We start from the raw sequence: 9,202 nt of genomic DNA, 5'->3' as shown, positions 1-9,202 counted from the left end.
AGCAAGTGACAAGCGGGCTGGTGGGCACCAGTTCCGGGGCACGATGCCCCAGGGGCAGAAGCTGCTTCCTCCCGGGCCAGCGGCCGCCCCGTGCACACAGGGAGGGCGCTGGGGAGATGCCGGTGACCTCAGGCTGCCTTGCCGGGTCTTTCCTTCGCAGACAATGCCCTGGCACATCAAGACACAAAGCAGCTGGAGAGGGGATCTGGCGGCCAGTCCGCAGTGGGGAGACCCGACCCGTGAGGCTCCAGCGCCGTGGCCCGGCAGGAGCCAAGGGGGAACTCTCTGAGTCCCCAAAATTCTGCTGTTGTGTCCCTCCCTCCTGGCGTCCCCTGGGGTGCGTGCAGATGGCTGGGTGGGAGCGAGGCCACTCGTGCAAGGCAGAGACCGGGCTGGGAGGGAGTCTTTGTCGCACAGCCCACGGCCCCCCGCCCGCCCCAGCCCCCTGCAAGCTCTCGGGGGGAAGATGAGCTCAGGCAGCTCCGACTCTGGCTCCTGCCATTGTTGTCCCTGGGAGAGGGGCCGGGGCAGGGATGCGCCATTGTTCTCCCCGGGAGCTGCGGAGCCCTGGGCCTGCGAAGCCGCCCCTAGGGGGGCCACATCCAGCTGGTTGTGCAGGGCGAGGCCCTGGAACGGCGAGGAGAGGGGACAGCCAGGGCCGCAGGTTTGGCCCCGCCACAGTTCAGGCTTCTATACCAGGAGGGGCCATGGTGGGGACAAGGTGTCACACCAGAGCCACTCCTGCAGGGAGCAGGGTCTGCTCCCAGCCCTGAGCCGTGGGGAGGGACAAGGGGACATGGTGGCCATGGGTGGGAGTGTGCCCTGCTTGGGTTCTTTGGCAAAGCAGCCATGCCCCAAGGGCAGAGCATCTCCCCACATCCTGGCAGCCCTGAAGAGCTCCTTTCCCAGTCACCACCCTCCTCACACGGCTCCATCTCCTTCCTGGGAGGAAGCTCATCTCCTCTGGCAATCCCATGACTCCAGGAGCTGGTGCTTTAGGAAGTGTGTGCACATTTCAGCATGGTTGAAGGTATCTGGAGCCTCCAGAGACACAAGCTGGGAGATCCCAGGATTCCCAGCAGCCTGGATTTTGTGTGTTTAGTTTATTGTGTTGCCCTGGGAATAAATCGTTAAAGATTACAGGCAGACTTGGGCATAATTGCTGCACAGCATCCGAGGCTCCTGCATCTCCAGAGGGAGCGTTCTCCAAACCCCACACGGCTGAGCAGCTCGGGGAGAGACGATCCGACGAGCAAATACCTACACAAATCCTGCTGCAGGCCACACGCAGCTCCCGCAATCCTCTTAGCTAACCTGGGCCCTGGGATTAGCCCCCGCCGAGGCTCACGCAGCCGGGAGGGCGGCGTGGACACGGGGTGGAGGAGAGGGGCTTACCCGGGTCCTGCCGGGACACTTCCCACGGGCCCTGGCCACCGGGCACGTCCCGGGGCACGGCAGAGCCAGGGCAGGACCGTGGTGTTGGCTCTTTTGTGTCTCACGGTCCTGTTGGCCCCAGCTCCAGCTGGGAGCCCCGAATCTTTTGGAGGCTGGTTCTTGGAAGTCTTCTCCCTCGAAGGAAGGGAATTCCCAGCCCTCCTTCTTCGGGGAAATCCCCCACCAGCCCCGGGCAGCAGCTTTTCTCTTTTCTCTCTCTTTTCACCCCCCCTCCAACCTTTTGGGCTGGATTCTTGGCTGATTCCACAGCTTTGGCAAACGGGGGATTTTTATCGCAAGTCTCTGCATTCCACTCGCAGGCGCGGGGTCATGGGATTAGGGCAGAGCTGACTCCGGCTCCAGAGCAGACAGAGGAGGGGAGAGGAGGGCAGAGGAGGCGTTTCTCACTCCTGTGGCTGCAGAAGAAGCCGGGCTGCAGCCTGGGGGAACCCAGGTGGGATGGGGATCCTTTTCCTCCGCCTGGGGAGGGGAGCGATTCCGTGTTTTCCAAGGGGCTCCCAGGCCCGCGGTGCCCAGCTGGGGCCTCGCACGGAGCTGCCGCAGCGAGTGGGAGCTGGGAGCGTTCCCACGGGCGCGGGGCCAGCGGCCGGGATCATGCGGGGCACACCCCGGCAGGAGGGTGCAGCCCAACCACTGCACCTCCACCCGCCCGCCCGGCCCGGCCCACCAGGGCACCGGCGGTGGGAGCGGTGCTGGCCTGGGGGTCCCGGGGGTCCCGGGAGTCCCTGAGCCCCGCGGGGCCCAGCGGCTCAGCTTCGGTCACGGTGGCAGCGGTGACTCAGCCTCCGGGCGTGCTCAGGTGAGCCACAGCTGCTGCCGTGAGTGAGGAGCTGCTGATTCCACCCTCCCGACACAATCCCGAGCACGGACCCCCGGCAGAGCCCCCCATCCCTCCGGGCTCGGGGTGGCCTCGTGACGGGCACGGATGTCCTTGGGCAGGACGGCGGTGCCTGTGCCGGTGACGCTGGCGGGGCTGTAAACACCCAGGCGTGTCCTTAGAAACACACAACCGGCTCTGTGTGTTCCCAGCTCTCGGGGACGTGTCCTGGTGGCCTTTGGCAGAGTGTCCAGGCGTCACAGCCTGGGGACACTCCAGCTGCCAGCCCGATGCAGCCGGAGCCAGTGCAGTGGCCCTGCCTGGCCTCACTTGCCATGCGCTGGCTCTGGGGCTCCCCACACTCACAGGGCTCTGTCCCCCACCCTGGCCTCGGGCCTGCAGAGTCCCAGGGATGAAGTCACCCCTGCAGTGACTCAGGCAGCCCCCCTTGGTGGGCTGGGCATATGGTGAGCAGGGAGACCCCAGCACAGACCAGCCCCCAGGGTGACTCAGCTCTTGTGGGGGGCTGAGGCTGGGGGGAGTCACCAGAGGCTCTCACCCACCTGGCCATGGGCCCGGGAAGGATGGCGAATCCCTCTGGATTTAGCAGCACCCAGGTGTGGAGCCATACTTGGCTGTGCTGGGCCGTGGCCCTGCTGCCATGAGGTCAGTCCTGCCGTGAGGCCAGGGCTATTCTGGGCTCTTTGAGCTCACGGGCCCCTTCAGGACGCTGAACTCCAGTTCCTGCTCCCATCCCAGTGGCTCCCAGCCCCCTGCCTCACTGCCTCCCTTCCCGTGGCCCCCTCAGCTGGGGGCAGGCAGAGCTGTGGGCCCCAGCCCTGCTTCAGCCTGCAGTTGTGATGGGATGAGTAGGGGGAAGCATGGACCCCATTCCTGGCCATCTCCTGTCCTGCTTCATGCCCCAGCTCTGCCTCTGTCCCTCTTCCTCTGTGGCCCTGGTGTCCCATCCTGTCCCCAGCCATGTGCTGCTGTGGCAATTTTGGCAATGGCAGAATTCGGGTTAGGAGAGGTCCTGGGGTCCTCCACCATGGGCACACGCAGCCAGCCTGTGCCCACCAGTAGGACCCTCCCCTGGGCATGGCCCTCACAGTCCCCTGAGACCCCCCAAAAGGGCAGAACTCAGCTGCTGTGCCTGGGGAGCCCTGGAAACAGAGGTAGGAAACTGTCAAGGTGAGAAGGGGCACCCAGGGCACAGACCCCCTGCCCACTGTGACCAAGAGGCAGCAGAGCCCTGATCCCCCACACCTCCTGTGGCCCCTGACCCCCCCACACCTCCCTCAGCACCAGTGGCTGTTTCCCAGACGCTGCCACATTTCTTGGTTTGTTTTAAATCCCGGCTCCAGGAGTCAGCCGACAGCTCAGCTGTTGGTGGTGGTGTTATTATTGTTGTTATTATCATTATTATTATTATAAATGCTTAAGCGAGTTGCCAGCCTTGGGGAGGGGAAGGACTCAGGATTTCGGGAGCCTCCTTGGATACAAACTGAACCTTGTTCCTGGGGTGACCCAGCCTTGTAAACCCGAGGGAAAGTAACTCCCTATTCCACCGTATCCAATCCCATCCCACCCTATCCCAACCCATCCCATCACACTCCAGCCCTCTGATCTCACCGTGAGGCGTCATCCCCAGCCCTGGGAATGCACGCACACAGGGTGGCAGAACCATGTGGGATGGATGCCGAGCCCGTGCCCAGAGCCAGGGGTGATGCCAGCAGGGCATCCCGGTGCCCAGCAAGGGGAGCAAGGGGGGCGTGGGGCGGGTGTCCCCCGGGCTGCCCCGTGCGCTGACACACGGGGCACACTCAGCGCCGCGGCATTCCTGCCCCGCGCCTGCCCCCGGCTCCCCTTGGAGCCGCCTCAGGAATGCGGGAGCCTCACCCGGGCGGAGAGCGCGGTGCCAGCGCGGGGCCGCGGGCACCTCTCCACCCTCCACAGCCTTGGGGAGCCAGCAGGGTCTGGCAGGCCCCCAGCCCAGCACTGCATGGGGCAAACACAGCCCTGGTGTGGGCCCAGTGCCCTCCGTGCCCCCCTGCAGGGCTGGCACCCCCTTGACCCCCAAAACTGGGAAGGAGGAACAGAATCCATGCAGGCAGGATGTGCCCCAGGAAACCCCGACCTGGGCGGGATGGGGACGGGAGGAGGCACTTCCTCCTGGCCTTGTCCCTTTGCACACAAGTTCACCTCCTTCACTCCGAAGGGGCACACGCTTGTGCACAGCCCCACGTGCTCACCCCGCACAGGAGCTCGGTGTGTGCACGCACAGGAGCTCGGTGTGTGCACGCACAGGAGCTCAGTGTGTGCACGCACTCCCGGGGCTCGCTCGGCCCCGGTGGGTGCTGCACACCCAGCCACGCTCCCACACCCACGTTCCCACACCCCGGCCATGGGCGCCGGCGCCCCCTCCCTTCCCGGCCCCCTGCGCTCCCCCGCGGCCGCAGTTCCTGTTTACGGTGATGGAGCCGCCTGCCCGGCCCTCCCGACACCGCGGGGGGAGTTACCGGGGCATCGCTGGTGCTGCGGCCTCTCCCGTGCCTGGCACCGGTGCTGATGGGTTCCCGGCTGTGCGGGATCACCCCACGGATGCAAGACCACGAACCATTCTGGGAACAGCAGCAGGAAATCCTGACCGGGAAAAGAGCTGGACCCCGCGTGGCATCAGCATGGGCTGGGAGCCACGAATCTGCTGTGAGTGGAGTGTGGGTGCCCCTGCCTGGCACTGCCAGGCACTCCGGCGTTGGGATGTCCCAGCACTGCCAGACTCCGAGTCTGGAGCGGGGCCCCATGCTCAGGTGGGGGGCTCAAGGGAGGTTCCATGCCCTGCGTCCAGGTGTGTCAGGGAGCCGAGGGAGGAATCCAGCCCTGGGCCAGACCCACTGTGCCACATTCCCCAGCGCCGAGCCACACTGTGAGGAGCCGGGCTCAGCTCATCCCAGCACCCGACCTGTGGGGAAACTGAGGCACCAGCTGGGGAAGTGACTCACCTACACTGTGGCCTCTAAATGCACTGCTCCGATTAGATAATGGGCGGAAGGATCACAGGGAGCCCGACAGCCTCTCATTAAACCTTGGGCTCCCTGAAGAGCCTTCAGCTCCATCGGAGGCCGTGGCCACCTGGGCCGGTGCTGGCCCGCGGGAGGCAGCCCTGCCCAAAACCCACCCACTCACATCCGCAGGCGCTGCAGCACCTCACATCTGTCCCTGTCGGAGGGTTCCTGCTCACAGGAGATGCTGCCACTCCCACACATCCCCCCCCCCGCCACAGAAGCCTGCAGGAGCTGGGGGGAGGCATTTTGCAGCCCCCTGGCAGGACCTTGCACCTTTGGGGTGCCCTACCTGGGACACAGGGGCTGCAGCCGGCCGGGGTCGGGGCCGCGGCCCATCTGCCACGACAGGATGTGGGGCCGGACGGGGGACACAATGTGGGGAAGTGAGAAGGGGACAGCAGGGACGGGGACATCCCGTCGGCACAAGCGGGCTCACAGCCCCTCCAGTCCCCAGAGCTCCTGGGTACCCGGAGCTCCGACTCCCCCCAAGCTCCCCTGGTGCTCCCGCCTCCTGCACCTGCCTGGCCCGGGGGGCCCTGCCTGCAGCGGCCTGTCCGCGGGCGGCCGAGACGCGAAGGAGCTGGTTGGGCCGGGCAGGTGTCGGGTGGGAGCGGGGTCCGCTCAGCCCACACAGGTGTGGCCGCGCCGGCTGCGGCAGCAAAGCTCCGCGCCCGGCTGGCCCCGTCTTGCTGGGTGGCAGGAGCCTCCCGCGCCGTTCGCAGCCCGGGGCGGACGGGCACACCCCGTCATTACCCCAGCTGCCGGCGCTGCCCGGGCAGGGAGGGGGCGGTAGGGCCGGCACGGCCTGCTGGGGACGAGGATGGTGCGAAGCCATTGCCCACCCGCGCCTGGCCCTCCCCTGCTCACGGGATCGTGACCCCTCCTGCGTGGGACCCTGCGGGGGCACCCCCGCGCCCCATCGATGCCCCTGACGCGTGGGGGAGGCAGCCGGGGTCAGGCCCAGCAGCTGCTCAGGACGTGCCCTGCGGGTCCGCAGTGCACAATGACCCCATTGAGGTCCCGTGGGGCGGGGGGGAACACCCAAGGTGGTGGTGGTGGCAGAAATGACTCCAGTGTCAGCCTCAGTCCTGCTATTTATACCCGGCAAAGGGGTGGCCTTTGAGGGAATGGGGATGGAAGCGCTGTCGACCCCTCCCTGCCGCATGCCAGGGCATTCCGGAGGGCAGCGGCCCCGGCCCCCCGGCTTTCCCTCCCCACCCCACGCCCCAGCCCGGCGCCAGCCCTGCCAGGAAGAGCCCCAGCGCCGGGACCAGCTGCAGCCGCTTCCTCCCGGCCCCGCCAGGAACTGGAGAGCCCACAGGGGCTCCGAGCCCCCGGATGCAGCGGGGGAAAGCGAACCGAGCGGCCATGGAGCCCCAGGGCTCGCGAGGGGCTTGCACCAGGCAGCTGGGTGCTGAATGCCAGGATCCAGCTGGGAGCTCCTTGGGAACCTCCCAGCTTTACCAAGGGCGAAGTCCCGGCACATCAAAGGCGGGCGGAGGCAGCGGGAGCCGGGGCAGGAGCCTTTGGTCCCTGCCAGCGCCCGGCTCCACCGCTCCACGGAGCTCCCACCGCCCTGCACCGGGGTCCCGTGCCGGCACACCCGAGTCCGAGGTCGTGCCCCCCTCCACGGCGTGGCGCCCAGCCCATCGCTGTGGCAACCGCCATCGGCTCCGGGTGTATTTTCTGCACCAGGGCCACTGTGGGAACCTGGACGGATGCCACCTCATTCCACTGGGCTCTCTGGGCCGCCTTTGTAGCCGGCATCGAGCCCAGCTGGCAGCCGCTTCCTCCCCGAGCTCCCCCTGCCCCTGGCGGGTCATGGCCCCGGCCGGGAGCCGGTGGGAGGGGGCTGTGCTGGAACCCCCAGCACGAGAGCAGGCCCTCCCTCCGGCCCCCTGCGGCTTTGGGCCACCTCCAGCAGAGCCATGTGGCCTCCAAGGCCGCCCTGAGCGAGGGCCGTGCCCGTGGCCCCCGGGAACGAGCCCCTGCCAAGGCACCTGGGATCCCCAGGGCAAAGCGCTGCCCCCACCGCCCCTGCCTGACTCCGGCAGCTCGCAGGGAGCTCCCCAGGGGTGGAATCGCCAAGCCCAGCAGCAGGGTCTGAGATTCTCATGTCCCGTTCCCACTCTCCCCAGCCTGCCAGTGGCTTTTCCCCATCCGTGCCTCAGTTTCCCCACTAGAGAACGCGCCCCGGGCCAAGGTTTGCTGCGTGGCCAGCGTGGCACTCTGGGACTGCTGGCCCGGGAGCACCGTGACAAGCTCTGTCGTGCTGGCTGCAGCACCCGCCCTCCCCAACGCCCGCCGGCGCTCGGGATTTTGGGGGTGAGGCCGCTGGGGCGACGCTCCTCACGGCTCCGCCGCCACCTGCAGGCAAGGCACCCCCAGAACCGGGACCGAGGGGCCCCACCGGGACGGATCCCGGTGCTAGACCCCGAGCCAGGTCCCGCTCCTCCCCACAGGGTTTTCCCTGAGCTGTGCCACGCTCCCTCTGCGGGGCCACGTGCGTGGGAGGGAATCGGAAAAGGAGCATTTTCCAGAGCTGGAAACCCAGAGGAAAAAGGCTGCCGGCCGGAATGATTAACGCGGCCGGGTTAATCATTATACAGCAGCAGCACCCGCCCCCCCTCCCCATCCTAAGGAAGCTGTGAGGATTCGGCCTTCGAGCCGCCCAAGGGCGGCGTGGCCCAAGGACGCTCCGGGCTGTGCTCGCAGCGTGTGGAGCCTCCGCTGACCTTCCCACGCCGGGGCCAGCGGCAGCACCCGCCGGCCTGGGCTGGGAGGGGGCCGGGTCTGCAGAGCCCCCGGGACAGGCAGGGAGCTGCCCGGCACCCCGGGGGGGTCCCCACACTCCGGGGAGCTGCTGCCACATCCTGCAGCTCCCTGGCAGTGAGAGAGGTGGGGGCAACCTCTGTACCCCCAGGCTGATGCTGCAGGGTGGGTACCGCTGGTGCGGGGCAGCAGCTGAGACGGGCAGGATCCCCAACGCGCCGAGGTTTGGGCAGGGAAAGGGGCGGCTCTGCCGGGTGAGTCAGCCCGGCGGGAGCGGGGCTTCCTGGGGCTGCGGTGGGGTTTGGGGTTGTTTTTCCTGCAGAGAGAGGAGAGCTGGAACCTTTCGCCTGCATTCGGGACTGGGTGGGACGGGGAAATGCCACGCGGCCAAACGCAGGGACTGCCGCCAGCACCGGGAGATTTGGCCTGGCAGAACCCGGCCCGTCTCGGAAATCATCCCCCGGAGAAGCGACGCCGCCGGCAAAATCCGTGATGCTTCACTTTCCGAGTGCTCCCGGCCCCGCTCCCCACCCTCCATCTGGCAGCAGAGGATGCGAGTCATGGGAGAGAGCCCTGGGTGGAAAGGGAGAAGGGGGGCAACACCAGCCCTCCCCCGCTCCCACCGCGTTCCGGGCAGCCCTTCCCCTCTCACACCCACCACGCCCCTGCCCAAAGCCGGAGACAAACAGGTCCCGGACTCCCGGGGATAACTCCACCACATCGCCCATGCTCCCGGTCCTGCACGGCCCCAGCAGAGGCAGGGGCACCTCGGCACCCATCACCCCAGAAAGAGGCAGAAAGCACAGATGGAGGCTGCTGTGCCCCTGGGCAGGTGCCAGCAATCCAGGAACAGGAAAGTGCCACACTGATGTCACAATCCAGGCTGATGTGGGGGCAGGGAAGAGGAGGGTGACCTGCCGAATCACATCATGATGCACACCAGGGCTGTCTCCCACCTCCCTGCCAGCCCCCAGGCTGGGCTCATCCCTGCACTACCTGCACAGTGAGCAGGAAAAGGCTTTGCCTCTGGAGCAGCCCCAGCCACACATCCCTGCACCCAGCCAGGCCATTTTTGTGGCATCCAGCAGGATGT

At 67.1% G+C, this 9,202-nt stretch overlaps 1 long non-coding RNA gene across 1 annotated transcript; it reads left to right on the top strand.

Moving 5' to 3' along the window:
- The first annotated feature begins 4,555 nt into the window (after nucleotides 1–4,555).
- LOC132339570 (uncharacterized) lies at nucleotides 4,556–5,326 on the top strand. The gene is made up of 2 exons (XR_009489686.1): nucleotides 4,556–4,978; nucleotides 5,121–5,326. It is a non-coding gene; the product is annotated as an uncharacterized LOC132339570 (long non-coding RNA).
- Nucleotides 5,327–9,202: the final 3,876 nt, after the last annotated feature.

Source organism: Haemorhous mexicanus, chromosome 29 (assembly GCF_027477595.1).
Source record: "Haemorhous mexicanus isolate bHaeMex1 chromosome 29, bHaeMex1.pri, whole genome shotgun sequence".
Lineage (NCBI taxonomy): Eukaryota > Metazoa > Chordata > Aves > Passeriformes > Fringillidae > Haemorhous > Haemorhous mexicanus.
This window is presented reverse-complemented; position numbering and strand designations above follow the sequence as displayed.